This window comes from Amblyomma americanum, chromosome 1, assembly GCF_052857255.1.
Source record: "Amblyomma americanum isolate KBUSLIRL-KWMA chromosome 1, ASM5285725v1, whole genome shotgun sequence".
NCBI classification, from domain to species: domain Eukaryota; kingdom Metazoa; phylum Arthropoda; class Arachnida; order Ixodida; family Ixodidae; genus Amblyomma; species Amblyomma americanum.
This window is the reverse complement of record NC_135497.1, coordinates 383,219,729-383,242,335: the sequence shown is the minus strand read 5'-3', so window position 1 is coordinate 383,242,335 and position 22,607 is coordinate 383,219,729. Positions and strand designations below refer to the sequence as shown.

The window sequence follows — 22,607 nt, the reverse complement described above, 5'->3', positions numbered from 1 at the left end:
GAGAGATTGCGACGATGTGAGAAGACAGTGAGTTCACCACATTTTTTTGAAGTGACATGAGGACAAACTAAGTTGGTATGTATAAGCAGGTTAGCGCGTTCTGCTGAAAAAGAAACTTCAGTCTTTAGCTAGAAAAGGAAAATAAAATGAAAAACAGCTGTCGTCACCCCTGGCCGTTTTTGCAAACAAATTGCTTTGCGTCAAGACAGTATTTTGCGTGCGGAGCACTGAGGCTAGACAGCACCACTATTTCCTTCAAAACAGTAATGACAGTGTCCTTTTCAGTCTTGATGCCCCGAGTTTGAATCAAGGTGCAGAAAATACTAAATTCCAATTTTCTCGCCAATGAATGCGTCTTTTGCTGCCTGACAAACATCAGCATAGTGAGAGAGGGCCGAAGAATTGATTTTTACTCAGAACGAAAATTGCATGAAGTTGTCCTCGGTGCTCTTTAATGATAGAAGGCTGGTGGAACGTAACTAAATAAGACGATAAAACTACCGGCATGACTCGGTTAAGCTTTAGTGTAGTTGAACTACTAAGTCGCGTTAAGGATTCCAGAGTGCACGTGTCTACTCTATTTTTGGATGGATTAGTATGACGCAGGTGAATTGTTTTTTTTTTTTTTTGAGAGGGCTCATTTCAGGTTCACTTCTACAAAGCCCTGTGAGTGGTTATCAGATACTATAGTGATGTTAATATGGTGACGCCAAGAGTGGTCAGATGTAGAATCAACCCCAAGTATTTGTACGTACACCCGGCCAGAGCCGTATATTCCCTTCGGGAGAGTATGGTGATTACGCCGTTAGTCTGTAAACTGCTGCACTGGTGTATGGCAACCTAACATTTCCGCCCCGCAGACGCCTTTTTTGCTGAGATCCCCAGCGGTGTTGTGCATGCGACAGTGCTGTCAGAAGTACTGCTCCTCTTGTGACCTACCAGCGGCATCTTTGCTGGTATCTTTGCGGCATCTTTGCTGGCATTCGTGCGCGTATCGGTAATGTAAAACTTCGGGGACCTGCACGGACATCACAATGGGAACTTGCAGCGCAGTAGGCTGCTAAAACTCGCAGAAAAAACGGTTCGCACACTACCGTTTCCTGCAAGACGACAAGAATCCAGCTCGGTGCCGCTTTTGGGAAGTGAGAACGAAGAAAAGAAAAGCCGACAACAACTCGCGCCTTTCTGAGGTAAGTGTGAAAATAAGTCGGTGTAATTAGGCCTGCATTATTGTGTATATGTGTTCGCGCCTGTTAAATGTAATGCAGGTACATCCACTTCGAGCCAGATCAGTTTGAGCCACTTCGCAATGGACCGAAGAAGCTGAAGTGCACATGAGTACCGACGGTCTTTTCGCATTGCACAGACAAGCAGAAGCGACAACCTCCAAAAAAGAGAAAGATAAATTTTATACGCCGTCTTTATCGCAGCTTCTTTACAGCACTGATTGCGTCTTGCTTGATAAGCAAACCCTCTTCACTAGGCATGCCTCTCGCGGTTTCACCGCTGACGGCTCAGGGTTCTTGCGTTTAAGGCTGATTCGTGCTGAAAGCGCTAAAACGCAGGTTGTGCTGCATCGGCGCAATTGCTATGTTGTGTTGCATCAGCGTAATCTAGGAGTATCTTCAGCCGTTATTGAAGGAGTCAGTGTTTTTGATATTTAAAGATGCCTAAAAAGAAAATAAAAATGAGGCAACATATATGCAGTACATGGAGAGACCATAAGTGCACCATCTCGCTGCACACATAAAATCATGAGTTTGTATTTAACGATTCACGTTGTACAAAATCGCAAAAGTGGATAAATATAATGGTTTTAAGAGACAACTGCCGGGGAAAGCAAAAAACTGAAAGCTCCTCAAATAGAAAAAAAACCTATGGGCTTATTTCATGTGCAGCAATTGTACAGTGACAGTTGGTTCACCTGTGTTATACTGCAATATAAGAATCAGCGTTTGTTAAGTAATGAGGGTCGTTTTATGTCTTGTTTGCATTTGTCATGGGATGGGATGCTCAGGCCCGCATACATTTCTCGTGTAGCTTAAGATTATGACCACTGATAGCAGTACGCTTTATGTTTTTGCTGTTTTGTGAGCTTTATTCCTTTCTATATAGTTTAACGATTGCTAGCCTTGTGTCATTTCTAACGCAACTGCTCGGCTTGAGCCTCTTTTTCCGGACTGCCTTCGCCTCTTTTAGCATGTCCTTTTAGGAAAGGCACTAAAAATTTACAATATAGCCTTCAAGGTGCTCGTCATTTTTGCGCTGTTTAATATTCCAAGCAAAAGCTAAAAGCTTTTGCCGCTGTTTGCATCTTGCGCTTTCTCTGTCTGCTGCTAAGCTGTCTGGATAGTTAATTTTGTTCAGTATTAATTCAGCTAGGTTAGTCGGCGTTTTTACTCCAGCAGGGCACTTTCATAGTTAGCATCTCAGCTCCAAGCACTGTCCCCGTAGCAGCTGGTTCGCTGCTGTGCCTGCTTGAAAACGTAAGATGCCGCATCTCTTCTAGTTATGCATGGCTTCTGGTTCTCTCTGATGGCTTATTTGGTTTTCCTGTGGCATGTCCTTATGCTCAAGCGCTTACTCTCTGTTACGGACAAGTACTTCGAAGATGAGAACCTACGCTGCCGTGCCTCTAATTACATCTGCTTCGTCTCAATCTTATCCACTTCCACAAGTTTGCTACCTGATTTTTTTTTCTTTTTTGAATCATTTCTTAGAGACATGTTCTAATAGGTATGCTGTGCACTTCAACAGGGCAATTCGCTGCTTCCCAATTATGATTCTGCCTCCATGCCTGAGGCCACTTCAACAGCGCTCAACTGGGGAATCAAGAACCTCCACCGAAACTCCGCAGATGCTATTTACTATGCAATGCCGACGTCCTCTGCTACAGTGCCTATTATCATAGATGCTTTGCCAGAGCAGTCCTTAGTTGGAAAGGTAAGCTACTGTGGCTTATTGAATGCCGCAAAAAATTTTTGTTTGCCCTTCTGATCTAACAGTTCATGCATTTGACATTCATCGGGGCTCTGTAGACGCATCTGACGTCTTACTTCTTCCCGCTGCCTTTTCGCCTCAACAGTGGCCACACCAATATGGTAGCTTTGTACAATATTTCTTTCAATATCAGTTGTTTGATTGTGGTATATGCTTACAAGCCTACTCTACACACTTCAGGTCGACTCAAGCCCAGCTACCTCTCCTGCTGATTCCGTGCTCATGGCTGCATCAGGTCAACAGTGGCTTACTCACCAGGTAATTATGCAGCCCTGCTGACAGTGTGTGTTCTTGTTTGTGTCCAAATAATTCAAGCTGCGATGTTGTATAGTGACAACTGGTACCTGTTCTGACATTCAGGCAGCCAAATTGATGGTAATAGGATCTGCTGCGTCCAGTGAGTAAGCAGGTGCTTGCTCTGAACTTCAAGAAACGAATTCCACAGCCAGCACGTCCCTTAGGTCCCATGAGCCTTTGTTAATCCTTACACGACAGTTCTCACCTGCAAAGGTAAGCCACTGTAGCTCCTATTCGCATTTCCATTTATAGCACTCTTTTTTACAGTAATTTATGCTGTCGCTTGAATTTGATTTTTAATATTTTGATGTATCAGCACACCCTATGCTGTGGCCAGAAGCAAATGATCTGCAAAAAAACGTTTAGCGAATGCAGTGTGAATGTCAGCCTCGTGCTCTTAAGCAGTATAAGGCGCCACTCTCTATATTGAATCACCACAGCAAGCTGATCACTTTTCGTTGTGCAGCGTAGAGAGCTTCATGCTGGGAGTGGACTGTACCGTACATAAATATTGAAGTAATTGTACTGAAAAGTGCAGGCAGGGTCGCTATGATTTCACTGCTGACCACACGCTAATACCTTAAATGACGAGAATAATGCCCGAACTGACATGCCGTAAACTGGGCTGGCATTGCTATATTTGGTTCCGAACTAAGTATTGCCTATTTCCCTGAATTTTTCCGACTTCCAGGAAAAAATGCAGACTAAGGAATGAGTAATCTTCTTCATACTTACACGGGCACTTTGCCCAGTCTCAGGCATTTATAATCCGCAGTCCTTTGAAACTACCGTTATTGAGACTACTTTTTGGGTTATATTTTTTAAAAGCAAGTTTGAGCCTTGGGCATGCCTGCGAAAATGGCCGTGTTTCTCCTTCGAAGTGTGGGTTTTCAATCTGTGCTTGCCTAAACTACGTTTTACCGGTGATTTCTGCTTTAATACAAGATGTACTCATAACACTTGTTTGGATGTTAATGCTTCAGAACGTGTCAGACCTACAACTCAAGATAAGCGCCTGCAGCAAAAAAACCAAGTCTTTATGAAGAGAACACAACAATAAAAAACATCAAAATTTTCTTGAGTGAGGATCAAGTGCGAGCTTGCTAAGCAGGCAGGAAAACACTGGCTGCCCGTGGTCTGCCGAAACTATCAAGAAAGCTCTAAGACTCCACTTTGCGTGCGGCTCTAGAGGCTACAACCTCCTAATTTCTTAAGGTCAGTCTCTGCCAGCTGAATGTACTTTCCGTGAACATACGCAACGCATCAAATTTGAAACCGGGATTCTCCGTGAAGTGTTTGAGATGATGGAGTGCAAGCTAGCAGCATTTAAGCAACACGAAATAAAAAGTGTTCCTATGATAAATGACATACAACTGCATGTAAAGCTTGAGTACGACGCAAGCTCCCAAAGTGTGTTGGCTTTAGCACTCTAGGAGAAAAAGCACTTGATCCTGTGTTAGTAACCCACTGCTTAGCCTTCATGGTAGGCGGTGTTTCTACACGATTGAAGCAGGTAGTGGGCTACCATTTCACTGGATCATCTTTCAAACGCAGTGACTACGTAGCTTTAGTGCACGAGATTTTACAGAAGTGTAGTGCCATTGGATTGCGGCCATTATTAGTGGCGTAGATGCAGGGAACCGAACTTTATGCAGAGTGCTTGGTGTGTCAGCAGAAAAGAATGGCGTGGTCTCATACTCGACGCTGCCACCCAGGCCATCCGGCAAAGAACATTTGTATTCTAGTAGTTGTTCTTCACATACTAAAGAACATCAGGAATCACCTCTGCAGGCTACAGACGATAGCGTTGTCAAAGAAAATTGTTGAAGAATTCGTTACCAAATAATATTGTTCACATGTGGCCGGAGATAGAATTGGTAAAACATGAAAAAGAGAAACCCTAAAAACTCGCACCATATCTAAGTGAGATGCATACTTACTCAGGCCATTTTCACTAAGTGAAAGTATCCGCAGGAGACAACGAAGAACGCACCGCTTGACGCACCTCTTCTTCTTGTCACAGATAAAGGCCCCAGGATCTAGCTGATCTGCATCTGCGCACGGCTCCACGTGGCTGCGCCCGGAATCGTGATATCAGCCTTCGCTGACGTCACGGCACTGCAACACCACCAGGGGCTTGGCCTACAAATACGGGACGCTCTCACGGACAGGGCCACTTGGCTGCAGGGGACAGCGAAGAACGCACCGCTTGACGCACCTCTTCTTGTTGTCACAGGTTGGAAACTGTGTTTTTCTTTTTTTTCTTCTTCTCAAAACTGCTGTCTTACTGCTGCCAATATTGATTGTTCTGTGTGTTTGTGCGTGAGAGCTTGATAACATGAATAGCGAGCTACGCGATTTCTAAGAGCAGTTTGAGAGGGAAATGAAGGAATTCAAAAGACAGATTGAACAGCAGCTGGAAACGGAGCTGCAAGAAGTGAAAAAGGGCCTTGAATTTTTAAATGAACAGTATGAGCAGACGAAAAACCAAAATGAGCTATTAGAGAAGGAAAATAAAGCACTGAAGAAAGAAAACGATGCTTTGAAAAGTGAGTACCGAAATGCAAAGAAACAACTTGATGACCATGAGACCAGAATCCTCACAAGTGAACAGTACTCTCGAAACCGCAACTTGGAAATTAAAGGGATTAAGGAAGAAAAAGATAAGAATATTGTCACAATACTAGGTCACATTGGCACTGCTTTGAATGAGCCCGTGACTGCAAATGACATTGAAGTCTGTCACAGGGTTAAAACTCGAAATGAAAATGCAGTTCCTAACATAATCGTGCAATTCAAGCACCGATCAAAACGTGACTCAGTGCTCCTGAGGGCAAGAAAGATTAGGCTTTCCACTACTGACATTGGGCGGTCAGATGAAAACCACATATATGTAAATGAACATCTTTGCCCGGTGCTGAAGAAGCTAATGTTTAAAGCTGTCGAAAAAAAGAAAGCCTGTGGTTGGAAATTTGTGTGGGCAAGGGACGGAAAGATTTTCGCCCGCCAAGAAGAAGCGTCAACAATAATCCACATCAGAAATGAGCAAGATGTTGAAAAGATAGTGTGACCGCATCAATATGCAGCCTAGATCGTTGCCGTCATCAGGAATGGCGATGGAACCTCATGAAGTAAATCACATTGCTGCCTCTGAGAACATAAATGGAATTAAGTGCTTTCACCTGAATATAAGATCAGTGCGCAATAAACAAGATTTTCTTAATATTCTACTAGAAAAATTTAACTTCGATTTTGAGGTAATAATGCTTACAGAAACTCGGCTTCATTCAGAGTGTGATAATGTCACTGATGACAGGTACAATACATTTTGTCTGAATCGAACTCGGAAAGGTGGTGGCGGTCTGTTGTTGCACGTAAAAAAATGTATCGAGTGTGATGTGCTTGATCAGTTTTCTATTGTTTCCGATGATGTAGAGTGCCTTACTGCAATAAGTCAAAGGTATCTTATAGCTGTCATGTATCGTCCTCCTAATGGAGTAGTTGACTCTTTTCTTCTTCACCTTGAAGACATCCTTAACTATGCAAGCAATAACAACCTCAACTTGTTTTTGGGTGGTGATTTCAATATTGATCTGATGACTAAATCCAACACTCGGCAGTGCTTACAAACCATACTCCTATCACACTCCTGTCACAATGTGATCAAAGACGCTACACGCATAACAACAACGTCGTGTACCTTATTGGATGTCTTTGTCACAAACATACCTGAACACGAAGTTTTTGGTGGCGTTATCACGTCCGGCATAAGTGACCACTTGCCTATTTTCTTACTCGCTAAAAATTCGCTAAGGAAACATGCGGACGGAGCCAATGTAATTAAAGCATTTCAAGAAATTAATGAAAAAACTTTGAACACATTTCGCACAAACCTTTCTGCGGTAAACTGGGAACCAGTGTATAGCTCCCCGAGCGCCGATGGTGCTTATGAACTATTTTTGAGATTGTTTATTGATGCATACTCAAGTTCATTTCCAATGAAAACATGCAAAAAGAGAAGAAAAATTCGAAAACCTTGGATCGATAACGATTGTTTGAAACTAATGAGAAAAAAAGAAAGGCTATTTAGTAGGTTCTTAAACACTCGCAATCTGAAAGACTGGGAAATTTTTAAAAGGCATAGAAACAAAACTAATGCTAAGCTGCGAAAGGCAAAACAGGTTTATTTATGTAACTACTTTGAAGTTGGTAATGCCCCAAAAGCTGAACATAGATGGAAAAAAATTAATGTGCTGCTAAATAGAGTTCCCGTAAAGGAAAATATTAATGAAATCATATTAAACAAAAAAGTCATTAAGGGAGCGTTGCTAGCAGAGGAATTTAATACCTTTTTTGTAAACTTGGTCACCAGCACACATTCCTCGGAGGCAATAAATGGAATGATTAGAAATCCACAAAGTCTTTACATTGACCCTACAAGCGAGACTGAGGTCTGTGCTGTGTACCATTCACTGAAAAACAGCTTTGCTTGTGATATTGATAATATCCAGATCAAACCAGTAAAATATGCACTAGACCTCATTTTGTCGCCGCTCACATACTTGTACAATATTTGCCTCTCAGCAGGCACTTTCCCCAGGAAGATGCAAATCGCTAAGGTAGTCGCTATATTTAAAAAAGGGGACAAAAATAATCTGACAAACTATCGGCCAATTTCTATCCTGCCAGTCTTCTCGAAAGGTCTAGAAAAACTCATCCACATACGAATTACCAAGTTTGCAACTAAACATAATTTAATTAATCCCACTCAGTTTGGCTTTAGAAAAGGAATGTCCACAGAATATGCTCTTTTGGCTCAAAAAGAAATAATTTTGAAAGCAATCGAAGAAAAATGTGTAATTGCAGGTGTATATATTGACTTTTCAAAGGCATTCGACAGCATAAACCATGTTACTTTGTTAAAAAAACTGGAAGTATATGGAATACGTGGAATACCTCTCAACCTCTTAAAGTCTTACCTCGAAAACAGAATGCAGTGCGTTTCCATACAGGATATTCTATCCACTTGCCAGCAAATAAAAGCAGGTGTCCCCCAAGGCAGCATACTTGGTCCCCTATTATTTAACTCGTACATAAATGATATTACGTGCATTAGTAGCAACGCAGAATACGTAACATATGCAGACGACACGACAATATTTTTTCGCAGTCGTTCCTATCATTCTCTTCAATCCGAAATAAACAACACTCTGGAAAAACTGACCACCTGGAGCGAAATAAACTCTTTACAGATTAATGCTAATAAAACAAAGGCAATTATTTTCACTACCAGACAAGCAGCCAGCGCTCCAGAGATGACGTTCACTTTAGGCGACGCAGATGCAGAAATCGTAGATTCTGTCAAATGTCTTGGTGTCCACTTTCACAAAAATATGTCCTGGGACACGCACGTTGACCACGTTACCACACAGATAGCAAAAGCTGCTGGGGTCATAACTAAATATAAATCGTACTTACCAACGGCCGTTAAATTACACATTTACAATTCACTTTTCCTTTCACATGTTAACTACTGTCTCTTAGTGTGGGGTAAAACGACACTTGGTAATTTAAATCGCATACATGTCCTACAGAAAAGAGCGATCCGCACTTTTCACTAAATTTGACATTCTTTCCATCCATCATATGTACTCATTCTACCTTGCAAAGCGATATAAGCATGACTCACTTGAAATTCTCCGTACACTTGCTAACTTGACCCCTCAAACACGACACTACAATGCACGCACTAATCTAATTTGGAAAATTCCTTACTCACGCTTAAGACTATCTGAACAAATGCTCCGTAATGCCCTACCGACCCTACTAAACCACCTTCATTGTCAAGGAATTAACGTAAGCACCATTACCAACAATATGCTTAAGTCCTTTGTAACGCGACAGTGAGCGTGTATGAAATTGTTTTATGTATTTTAGAAATTCTCTTGTAGAAATTGGTGTGCTACCGTGGCTGCCTTCCTTGTACATACTGACCTTTATTTGTGGCTCAAAAATGAGTATATTATTTTTGTATTGCATATTATACGTAGTGACTTTTAAACTTTCTAATGTATAAAGATGTATGTTTCTTAATCTTCCACTGTATATGCCTTGTAAATAGGGGGCTCGAAGCTCGTCAAGTGGAAACTTCCACTTTTTCTTCGAGCCCTCCTCGTCCTCCGCTAATCTTTTTGTGAGGAAGAAATAAAATTATTGATCGATGGATTGATTGAGACTACATGTGCGATTGTGCAGCTTGCTGAAGATGGCATGCTAAGCACCAAAGCCCGGACCACAGTCTGGTTTTTTAAGCAAATAAGCAAATGTATTGACTTGATTGCAGTCGCCACATTCGAACCGCGTTCAGCCAGTTTAACCTAGAAAATTATGACAAAGTTGTAAACTTTATGCAGTTTTTCGTGAACCTCTTTCAGGATACTATAATATCTGGTGGTTCATGAAAACCTAAGCAAACCGGCGTGCTGCTTAGCATCACTAGCATTTCATCACTTCAAAAACACCTTCTTAAACAGGGCTACAAATTTGTTCTCACAGCTCGCTTCACACAAGACAGCCTTGAGAACCTCTTCTGAATGATTCTTGCAAGGAACCGAAATCCTGCACCGTATCAGTGCAAGATGGCCCTTCGTGTCATCAGCGTTTCACAGTGTTTGAAGCCTGCAAAAAAAATAAAGCTGCGGCATTGATGACGGGCCTTCTTTTTGGTAGATTATCGGTCCAAGTCTCCAGACAGTGTGCCAAAAGTAATTGAAGGCGCAGATGAAGTTGTCATTTTACACGAGATGAGCAGCACAGAGAGTGCATTTGTGTACATGGCAGGGTACCTTGCTTCATCTGTGTCGAAAACTAACACGACATGCAACCTCTGTAAGCAGGCTGTAGAAGATCTACAAAATGGCGCAAAGTGCGTGCAGTACATTTGGTCCAAATCTTATCAAGATGGTTCTTTTGCTATTCCAAGTAATAGCCTTGTGTCCCTGTTGAAGATGGGAGAAAGTATATTTTTCAAGCACTCATCTACTTTGCACAACCACATCAATACAAACAGGCTTCAAGGCATAGTGATGTGTTCTGCAAGTGGGGGATTTTTTTCAGTGTCAGAGCATTAATACTCTTATAATGCAACGTTTCACCCTCTTTCGTATCCTCATCCTTTTAAAAGATGAGAGAACAAAAGAACCGGAAAGCAAATGGCAGCTTTGGAAGCCACGGAATCTGCAAGTGCGTCAACAGCTCGTAAAACAGCACAAGAAGGCCCTTCTGGCTGCGTCCTTCAGACAAGAAGTGTTATGGCAGGCGAAAAACAGCAGCTCACAGCAATGCGCCATAGCCCATGTGCTCCTGTATTATTTTTAGAAGTGTAGGAGAAGTGTGGGTTGCTTGGTCCTTAACATTAATAAACTGGCACCTACGACGAGGACGGAATATACTGACATCAAGATGTTTTCGTGAGCTTGTTGGTTTAGAGGCACAGAGATGATTGAGCTGTCTCCAGCTGCCCTGTATGCTTTATGAGAGAATTGTAGTTTTATTGAAACTACAGTAGTTCTGCCTTTGCTGTATAAATTAGGGTGTTATTGAAGCTAAATTATGAGTGGTGCGGTGTTTTCATAAAGGGGAGTGTATGGCCGCCTCTGGTTGTGATGACAATTTGCAAACAAAACTAAGTTGCTAAAATTTCTATGACGCATTTTATGTAAAGCAAGTGTAAATGGGATAGATATGAACGACAGTCAAAGCTACTAAGTGAACGCAGTGCTGCCTGAAATTCTCACAATACGTTTTGCCTGAAATGCTCACAATAAAGAGAATAGACATATTGTGACCAATTCAGTTAATTGTACACCTTTAGCTGCCAGTTGTGTGTGAAATTATGTTTCTTTTCTTGCTTTCTTATGAGTTATTCTAGCTACAAGTCACGTATACCCTTATTAGGCCCTGCATACATAACTCACATCTGTGTTCAGCAGAATTGTCAAACACACCATTTCAGCAGCCAATGTGCCAGCTATTCAAGAACTGCGTGGCAGCATGGACCCTTAAGTAGCCTTACAAATTGATTTGTCTAAACAAGCCTCCGGTTAGCAGTGCCAAAATACTTGATGATGATATTAAATTTTTATGGCGAAAGGCCATTTTGGGCCAAAGAGCGCCATGGCAGAAGGTGTTTTCGTGTTCTCAAGGTGCGTTAAAAAGCCCTTTTACCAAGCATTTCACCATAAAGAAGCCGAGCACCAGGCCAGGTGAAAGCTTTCGCCCATTGTATCACCGGTTGGTACCAGGCGGCACTGGAGATCGAACCCCGCACCTCCTGCATGCAACGCAGATACTGAAGCCACTAGGCCACAGCTGCAATATTCAAAATACTAGCCTTCTTGTGCATTGCCATGGTATTCTAGGTACCTCTAATTAAACGTCCGTTTGGTGGGCACGTATAGTTATGCAGATGATGGAAAAAACCCGCAGAGGAAGAAATATTGAGCCTACGGCTACAAATTAAGCCGGGGAATGCATACAATTCAGGAATTACCTTGAATGCTGATGAGCCGATCTCAGGTCTCATCAGAATGTATATCATCCTCCTCGCTTACAAATCTGTTGTCTGGCGATCATGTTTATGGTATCTGTGTTGCATTTTGGCTTTTACAGTCGTAGCGAGTGCTTTACTTCTGTTAATTGTTTGACCTCCTTTTGTATATTGCACTGATTATGTGCATTGGTTTTTCATTTTTATAATATATTTTTGTGAACAACTCCTACATAATCAGGAGATGCTTATATATATGTAGCAATAAAATATTTTATACCACTTTGTTTCCCATTACAGCAGTATACTCTAGTTTATAGAAGGTAAAGATTTTCATACGTGTGTACAAAAGGTGTAAAAATCAAAACGAATGTGTCCATGCTCATCTTAACTGCTTAACAGCTGGACTTCAAAACCACAAGCCTGTCCGGTGTCCAGAATGTATCCAAATGTTAAATGACCGCATTTGTACAAGCAGTCTTCGCACAAGTACCGTGTCCTCCATTTAAGCCCAGTTGAATTTGAGGCAGCCATCAAATAATCTCTTTTTTACACCTTGTAAATAGCTTCCTACTTTTTCCGCTTGTCGAAAGGTCCCTTAAGGGGTGCAAATAAATGAATGGACATAGAAACAGGTCATTCTAAGTCACTCAGAAGCAATAAATTCGACAAAAATAGTCAAGTGATAGTACTACAGAACCTAACAATACCTGTTGAGAACAAATTCAATTTTATTTTTACTCCGGCCATAAACGAGTAGAACCACGCGTCTCTTAATGAAGCCAGCCACAATCATGATACCTTATACAGGGTGCCCAGGCTAAATTTATCCAAGGGTTAGGAGATATAAAATATTTGAGATAGGCCAGGGAAACTACTTACATACACCTACCAACCGGCTTGCGCATAAGAGGAAATTTTTTGTTGTGCAATTAATTACGAATTAAGATAATTTTTCTAAACGCGTAAATATTGACTCTACACAGCAAATGTGAATAGTAAAGTTTGAGAGCACCTTCAAGAATCCCCATTCTATTTACTTGTGATAAAGAAAGCCTCAAGTGTATCCTTTTTCCGAGCTCCAAAGAAAGCCCGCGAAATAGAAAAAAAATCACCTGGCGGCGTGGACCGTCACACTTGCAGACTGACTCCCGCGGCCGTCGCAACCACCGTCAACATATCGGCCTGCCAGAGCAATGGGGTCGTCGCGCCATGCCAGCAGCTGATTTCGTTCACTCAAGCCAAGATTGAGAACAGCAAAATCGTGGCGAGCTGATGCGCTAGCTAGATGTTTTTTTTTGCATTTCGCGGGCTTTCTTTGGAGCTCAGGAAAAATACACGTGAGGCTTTCTTTACCATAAATAAATAGAAGGGGTTTCTTAAGGTTCACTCCATCTTTGCTATTCAACATTTCTGTCTGAAGTCAATATTTACGCATTTAGAAACATATATTAATTGATAATTAAGTGATTGCAACACAAAAATTGCCTATGATGCGCAAGAAATTTGGTAGGTGTGGGTATGTGGTTTCCCTGGCCTACCGCAAACATCTTTTTTAACCCTTGGCTAAAGTTAGCCTGGGCAATCTGCATATACCGGCACTGATATTATAAATGAGTCAGTTTTATTCATTTGCGTTTTTTGTTCATGCATAGCTTTGAACTTTTTTCACGATGAATCCTTTTGCCACCGCCCTTCACTGAGCCTGCAGTGTTTAAATAATGAATTAAGTGCATACCTCGCGGGTTTCAGAACGACGGCCAATCGAGTGATAAATTTCCTATCACTCTTTCACTACACACCAGCAAGAACTTCAGGGGCGGACACCCACCGAATAAGTTATTGTATCGATAGCCACATTACGGTAGCATTTCGAGCCTTCAGCGTGGTGGTGGCACGTGACCGTGGCAGCGGAACGTGACCAGCCACGTGGTGCGGAGCAGCTGCTGCTACCGAGCTGCAACAGCTTTGCGCATGCGCCGTGTCAAGTGGGACAAAGATGAAGAAGGAACGCCCAGCGAAACGGAGCGGCGAAAGAGTGACTTTGCAGTTCAACTGAGCAAGTTCCACTCGGCCAGCTGTAGCTATCGCGTCACTCCAGGTTTAACCAGAGCTAGACCACCGCAATTTTTATTTTTGTCAGTAAGCAACGCAGTCGGGTTTTTCAATGGCCAGCAGTGAACACTTTAAATAAAGCTGAAAACACTCGCTGCAGTACTTCGCGGCGTTGTCAAGCGAGACATGTGAGAAATGAGAGGGCAGTTAAGCTGAACGAATTAATAGGTCCATCAAAACAATTTAACACTAAAATATTTATAGAAGTCTCCACATTACGAAATGCTGCACGTACGATGTCCTAGCGCGTTAAAGACAATTTTTTTTGGTTCTGTGGTTAACAAAATAAACTTCGGTATTACAAAAAGCTGGCACAACGCGAGGGGCAGGGTACAACAGGAGATCTACTGCCGACCAGAAACGCAACCCATGGTGCATTTGCACTCGCCTATGCAGTCCTGCCTTTGACACATGTTAAACTCTGCTTCTGTAAAACTACCTTTCCGTGAACGTTCAAATGCGAACGTTATTTGTGGTTATTTTCTTCGATAAAAGCTCCCCAGAGACATCGCGCCAGCACGCCCGGCAAGGCGAGCTTCGGATGCCCGGCAAGGCGAGCTTCGGATGCCTCGGCACAAAATGTCGGACAGCGCCGCTGCTAAACTGGGATGGCTGTTAGTCCCGACCCTCCGCCGAACTCTCCCTAATGAAATATACGGCTCTGCACCAGTCCACTTTAACAGTACCGCGCGACCGTCGACCAGCTGGGTTGTCAGCGCCTTATCACTGCGCAGAGAGACGAAACAAGCAAGTGCATGTACGCGCTTATTCTCGATGCTTTCGTCGCTCTGCGCCTTGATGAGGCGCTTACAAGCCAGCTGGTCGATGGTCGCGCGCTACTGTTAAAGGAATTGGCCGGGTGTACTTTTATATTCGTTAGTGCTGCGTTTCAGGTCATAATTAGAAAGTGACACTGAGAGGAACGATTAATGAAAAACATCGGTTTAATTTTGGTGGCATTAAAGTTGATGGGAACAGGGGGACCACTATTTTTGGCTTCGAGATCAGATCGTAGGACAAAACATGGTATGTTTTGAAACTAATGTTATGGCATTGTACGCTTGGAACGAAGACAGCTCAAAAAAAAAAAAAGCTTCCAGAGAAAAAGACGACGACCCGACACAAAGAACGCTACTATAAACTAGCTTATTTTGTCAGCTAGTCACATTTATATAGGTTGTCACATCACGTGTCACACATAGCCTGTGCTAGTTATCTTAGACAGATTGAATTTTAATAGTTATGAACGGTTTTATCGCATCTTTGGTTGTGAATGGTAGCTATTGTCAGAAACAAGGCGACAACAAAGAAAGAGGTATGTGGTTTCCTTGACATGCCTCTTTCTTTCCTTCTTTCTTTCCTTGCTTATTTTTTTTTTCCTTCTTCCATCCTTTCTATCCTTATTTCTGACAATAGCTACCTTTCACAACCAAAGAGGTGATTAAACATTTCATATCTCTTAAAATTAAGCCTCTCAAAGATATAGTAGATGAAGCGCACAAAAACACCACACACAGGAAAAGAAAGATAGCCTGAAAGCGCCTGCCTGGTGTCTTTCTTTTCCTGTGTGCTGTGTTTTTGTGCGCTTCATCTACTCAAGCTATGAACCAACTTGCCCAAGAACGTGTTCCTCTCAAAGATAGCTGGCGCGATCCAAGTGTGACTTGTGATGAGACCACCTATGTAAATATGGCTTGCTGACACAATAAACCAGCCGATAGTAGCGTTCTTTGTGTCGTGTCGTCTTCTCTTTTGTGGTAACTTTTTTGCACTGTCTTCGCTTCAAGTATGAATCACCAACTAGCCCAGCACCCTGTTTTGTCGAATTATTTTGCGCTATATCCAGCCAGTAATCGAAGTAGGGATGATAGACTCAAGGGTATTTTGTAAATGTAAATCTGAAAAAGATAGCATACTCTGTGGAACGGCACACAATAAATTGACGCAGGTAAAGTGGACTGAAGATGGCAAATATTTTAATGCAAGAGTGTTAGAGCTCCTGTTCAAAGGAGAACCCGGCAGCGTGTCCTGAAAATGCGGATCGGTCGAAAAGGTGGTAGCGTCACAACTAGAGCGGCGGATTTGAAAAGCGATCAAAACATCACATAGATTGTGTATATAAGTCGCAACATGATTATACGTCATAATGACCTCTAATAATGTGAAGCAAACTGACTGCACTGAAACAAAACTTGCACTGAGATGGGAGTCGAGCCCGTGCCTCTTAGATTCGTAGTCAGACACATTACATCTGGGCTGTCACTGCATTCGCTCGCCTTGGCTAAAAAAAAGGCTTCATGTGTTTTGTCCGAAAGTGTCTATGTCTGCGAAGTGATATGCCAAGAAGACCCCAAGCCGCTGAAGAGAGCCATTAACGCTACTGCGTCATGCCCTTAAAACTGCACTAAAGAGGAATTTGAGATCGTATTTTCACCGAGCGAACTCGATCTACACGCTGCGAGCATTCTTAGAAACTGCGAATTATTGTCCTGCGCGGCCGATTTCTCTTTTAAATTCGAATTAATGCCTCGGCTCCCGCCTTTTTTTATAACTGACCTCAAAGAGTAAGGGGAGTCAACCAACGCGGGAAATGCCTTTCAGCCAGTTGAGGGGCGGCTTCGCTTTTGCTTTTATTTTGTTTTTTAGGTTTCCGTAAATAAACGGTTTCAGTCGCAGACAACATAGCCGCAAATTCAGCCCACAGAAATAAAAATACGCGTGGACTCTGCTTTCGCGAGTCTAAACCTGATCCATTGCCTCATCACCTGGAGGTCCGCAAATAGAAACCGTGAAAACAGTCGAAGTAATTTTTATTGCTCTTTTTGGACACGTCATAAGTAATATTTTGATAAAATCGCTATATGATTATAGTTCCCAGCACATATCACCGAAAAAACAAGCCCTAAGCAGTCGGTCCACGTTTTCTCGTCTGTTGACGCAGGGGTGATGCGCCCCACCGCAGTGCCTCGGATTGCTCCGCGGGAGCGCTCGCCGCGCTTCTTTTGCTTGTTATTTCTCGGCGAACGCGGTTCTCTTTTTCTCGAAGGTCCCGTGTCTGCCCCACTCCCCAGTTTTGCAACCCCGCAACATCCTTGGATCTGCACTGTTTCGCGTGATCAGTGGGACGCCATCGCGTTTTGTTGCAAGTGCCTTTCGGATAGCGAGTTTTATTTTCGCGATGCCGGACGTTTGTTCACTGAAGACGTGCCCGAATCGGACTTCAAAAAACTGTCGAAAGAGTCTACGTTTTTGTTCTCTATGCCGGTGCACGAAGCGCGATGTGGCGCAGCGCACGACGTGTCACTGCCGCATACGGTATAACGCTGTGCTCACGCTTAGACTTGTCGACGTCGCTGCAAACGAGCAACCGGCCCCGAAGCGCCAAAGACTCCTAGTAAGTATTACTGTGAATTACTTGTCCTTTCTTAGCTTGGCGCCAACGTTCACATCGCTCACTCAGGTCGCTGACTCGAACACGCATCAGGCTGATATTATAGTGGTTCTAAATGTTGGCGAGCTGGCTGTATAACGACGCAAATTTTCATCATTTGAAGGAGCTAATCGAAGTAACAAAGTACAGTGCTTCGCGTTCGTGAGTTGGGATTGGTCTCAATGAGCTTAGAAAATTGTGTAACATACAGCATGTTCAGTAATTTTACGCGCCCCGTAGAATGTCTGCTAAAGCGGTGCGTTCTTCGTGTTCAAATTTCGCACAGATATGGCATCTGGTAGGCAGTGTTGCTTGTTTGCGGTGCTTGCCTGATTCGATCGCAAAAATTGGGGTATTCGCATCATCTGCTGTGACAGCGAAGCTAAGTAAGCCACTATCCCAGCGTGGCGCCATCACATTTAGTTTATAGCAACTCTGCCATGTAGATGCAGTTTTTATAAATAAAAAAACAAAGGAAAGAAACGGTCTTGCTACCCGCGACATCTGCCATTGAAACCTGAAGCACCTGAGCTGCTAGCGGGAACAAAAAGAGAGGGAAAGGGCAAGGAGGGAAATAAAGAGAGGAGATATATGAAAAAAGGCTAGGAGTATATAGGGCAGCAATATAAACTATGTACAGATGGCAAAAATACACGTAGTGCGCGACGCTCTCGCATGCCTGCTAAGAGTTCTCCGCGCGAGAGCGCACACTTGCTTTGAGAGCGGCTGGACGCGGCCCACGCGATGGTTTTGTCGCCGGCATTAACTTGTTTCTTTACTCCCGGGGGCATACACGCACACACTTGTCCTTTGCGCACCGCGCACTCAAATTAAATGTTTACATGATGCGCACGGCTCACTGTACACAACAGCCGGTGTGGACGCGTCCAGCTGTAAAGCTTCAAATGTACCACGCGCGGAGCGTTCTGTCATTCCGCGCAACAACCTGGGACGGAACAGACGGGGCGCCGAGCCTGTCTATTCAAAGTATACGCAGGGGCTCACAGAGTACGCTCACGGGTGCGCGCACTGCCTTTGCAGCCACAGGAGCGTCGTTAGATTGTTAGAACGCGGCACTTCGAAGGAGCAAGTGCTCCAGTCTTTCAACTGCGCCACATTCACCAAACACGTCGCTTGTAGGTAGTGTGTGGCGCACCCGTCTTTCTCCGGGCCACGCGCATGCTACGCGCACACCGAGGATCATCACGCGCTGAAGCTGTGTCACGGAGCGGCTTCTGACGCTGCTGATGCGCGGGCCGGGTGCTGCTGTCAAAGGTGATCGTAGATGACTTCTCGCACGTCCTCCAGTGCGAGAGGCAGGTCGCTAAAAATGAGCTGGTGTGCGGCGGTCGAAAGTTTGTCGGCTTGCTGGTTTACCGCAATTCCGCAGTGGCCATGCATCCACTGTGCACGAATGGCGCAGCCATGCTGCGCTAGGCGTGCACGGATATCGCACAGTGATTGCCCAGGCCATGCTCCTGATAGAAACTAGAAACTGATGAACTACCCAAATCATTCTATTGTTGTGAAAGGCATGAAATGTAAAGCAAACCATAAATGATATGTAGCGCCAGCGCCAGCTTTATGAACCAAAATGATATTGAAATCAAAGTCGGTGGTCTGGCTGTGTACAACCACTTTTCAGAGCAAAGACCTTCAACCAGAACCTTCAGAGGCAGGGCCTTCAAGGGATGCGGCCAGCAGCTGTCCACACCAGGACAATGGTTCTGTCGAGCACAACACTAGATCCGAAGCCATCTGTAAGTACTTATTGAAAATGTGCCCATTTTGTGTGGATATATATTTGCTTCCATACAGTGGCAGCAACTACGGCTTCTCCTGCCAGTGTAGGAACCCTTACGGCTTCCAGCATTCGCCCCGGCCACATGCATCAGTGAGCCACTTGACTGCACATCTCCACACGATGACATGCCGGACTCTGATTCCAGCTACTCTCCAAGGTATCATGACGATATCGAAAGGTGAGCTCTTCATACATATAATGGTTTTTGGCGTAACAATTGGCACTATTCTGATTATAGTAAGCGTGCGCCCCCCCCCCCGCCTCCCCAGAAGAACGGCAGTTCCTGGTGTTCAAGAGATCTCTGTGGAACCTGTTACAGACTTGCCCAGATTTTTAGGGGCCCTGCGGAGACCACCATCACCACCAAGGGCAGCCTCATCAACGTCAGCACTGTATGCCCTCTGGAGCATGCCCGGAACAGGAACAGCCAGCCTGTCATCAATGGAAGGGCAGCAGGAAACATTCTGCTGCCCAGCCACCTGCTGCAAATGTAACCTCCACGCTGAGGATATTGCTTCACATGAATGTGCAGGTCCCAAGCGACCAGGCCTTCTATACATATCATAATACTTTCCTTTTTCCTGCGGTAGAGAAGGTTACCGACATACCAGACAGTCATTGATATATTTACCTCGGTATGACACGGTTGATGGTTTTCAGTACAAAAGCGGCGGTTTTTTAATTGTTTACCTCTAGGCAGCCAGAAGGCAGAAATGAAGTTCAGATTGAATGAACTTACTTCTGCTTTCGCCATTTTTTTGCGTGGTTCTTCTCTACCCACAACTGCTAAAGCAAGTACACTCAAAGTAAAATTATTATTTCACTCATGATAGGCTAGTCAAAAATTGAATAACATTTCGAGAGATCTTGCTACAAGAACAAGCTGTACTCATCGACCAGTTGCACAACCAAAAGGTCGATGTCACCGGTGACGGACGATTAGACTCCACTGGGTTTTCTGCAAAGTTCCTGATGTACACCACGTATGTACAGAAGTTCAAAAGAATTCTTCACTCGGCCCAGGTCCTGCGGGGGAGGTCAGTAACCACGTCTGTGGAAAACTGTTGCAGTAACTCAGTGACCTACATTTATTTAAGCCCTTCGTGAGCTGATTGAGTGCAAATATTGTAAAGGAATGTTTATAACCTGTCTTCATGGAGTCGGATTAGGCAATGGCCAGCGTTAACATGGAGAATGAGGGCACAATCAAGCAGCTGGAATTCTTCAAGGGAAAACGTACGTGCATGCATGCATGTCGGTACAGCAGCATGCTGAAGTGGTTAACGTGCTACATACTAATTTTATTTTCTTGATGTCTTTCGGCAATCCATAGCACAGGTGCAAAGATCCGGTCTCTCACGACAGACCACCACTTTGCGTCACGAAAGTCCATGCGGACGCATGAACCCCGGATCAGCCACTACAATTGACATTCGGCACATCTCAAAAAGCAAGAATTTTTTATAGCCTGATTGAACAGCTCCGTGCTTACACCGAATGTGCTGCAGTCTTCCCTGATGCATTTGTTTTAATGTGAGCTGTCAAGAAAAAGCGGGCTGCGGCAAGAAAGCGGGCTGGATGCCAGGAGACGGAGATGTGGTTTCAGAAAGCTACCAACCACATGTGCTGGACAGCCCGTGCCGGAGGACGCGATGCAAAGCTGGTTGTCGACATCTGGCGGAGTATGCAAAATCCAGACAACAACCAGCACTCTGGGCATGACGCACAGTGTCTAAGGTGTCTACACGACGACATGCCGGAGAGGAGGAGAGTGTGGAAGGACCCCAGTACGTTTTTGTTGCCCTTGCCTAAAGGACTTTTTCTAAAGCATACCTTTTCTTCAGACCCCCAGGCATACGACACATTCAAAAAGATCGCCGGAGACAAGCGTCTCCTCAAGAATATTGCACAGACGTCGTCCAATGGCCAAACGTTTGCTGTGGAGGCATTCTACAGTTTCCTGATTAACTTCGCACCAAAGTCACGGCGCTTTCCTGAGTAGGAATGCTTGCAAGGTAATAATAATTGCAGTTCCGCCCTGCGCCAAGAGAGTGTTTATTTCTTTCAAGAGACAGCACCTATTCCTACCCCGTCCTTCAGATTATTACGCGGAATTGCCACCTTAAGCAATATCCTCAACTTTCAGGACGCCACTTACCATCTTACATTACATCGAAAATACGGACCGCTCCCAGGCTGTGAAACAGGAAGGCGACGCACGCTGGATCGTGAAAACGACTAAGATGCGAATGAGCCATCACACAGTGTGTCCCATCAAAACACCTCCCACTTACGGTAAGTGTGACGCTTCATCCCCAAATGAATGACTTTTGGGGAGCATTTTGGAAAGATATCATGTGGAGACTTCATTTCCAGGCTACGTCTGAAAGGTCGTGGAGGAAGTTGTGAGCAGCAGCAAACTCCGGCGATCCCTCCCTGGTGCACTGGGAGCCAGGGCATGTGCTTTCCCAGTGATAGTGACTTCAGCCTTCATCAAAGTGTGGGCTACAACTTCCAGCGTGTTTAATACTCTGAACGGTCTGACGAGCAGCAAAATTGTGTGGCTCCAAATCTGCTGCATTAGAGGCCAACACGAGCGTCTTCTCGGAACGGCTTGCCATCCTATATTTCAAAGAAAATCGGACCACTGCCAGGCTATGAAACAAAAAGGCAATGAATGCACGCTGGATGGTGAAAGCGGCCAAGGTGGACTGCGGCCACACACACTGTGTCTCATCAAAACACCTCCTACTTTAAGTGAGTAATATGCTTTATCTCGCTTGGATACCTTTTGGGGAGCATTTTGGAACGCTATCACGTGTGGATTTCATTTCCAGAGCACGTCTGAAAGTTTGCGAATAAAGTTGTGAGCAGCAGCGAACTCCGGCGATCTTTTTGCTCACAGCGGAACAAGGACGGGATGCGAGACTAAAGACTTACACGAGCAGCGCTTGTTCCTGTTAGTCTTTCGTCTTGCTTCCCGTTATGTTGTGCTGTGAGCTTAAAGATGAAAACTGACTAGATGGCCCAAACTTCCGCCTTGCTAAACTCCAGCGATCACTCTCTGGTGCGCCAGAAGCCAGCACACGCGCTTTTCCAGCACCAGTGAACTCGGTCTTCACAAGGTCTTCTGTACAGGAACTTCGGCAATCAAGGCGGTCCCGCTTTAGCCAGGGTCCCCAGTGAGGCTGGCCTGGTTTTCATGTTATCTTGCCCGAACTAAGACGAGGGCTACAACTGCCATATAGTTTGAAAGTCTGAACGGTCTGATGAGCAGCAACCCGTGTTGCTCCCTTTCTGCTGCATGAGACGTCGGCATGAACGTCTCCTCGGCACATACTTTTACGAGTTTCTTGCAGGTCCAGCCTGCTCCAGATTCCCAGCTTCCAGTCCACCCGGCTGCAGACTCCATG

The 22,607-nt window shown here is 44.3% G+C and overlaps 1 pseudogene; it reads left to right on the top strand.

Annotated features, from left to right (window-relative positions):
* The first annotated feature begins 20,354 nt into the window (after positions 1-20,354).
* Positions 20,355-22,042, top strand: LOC144122888 (uncharacterized; annotated as a pseudogene).
* Positions 22,043-22,607: the final 565 nt, after the last annotated feature.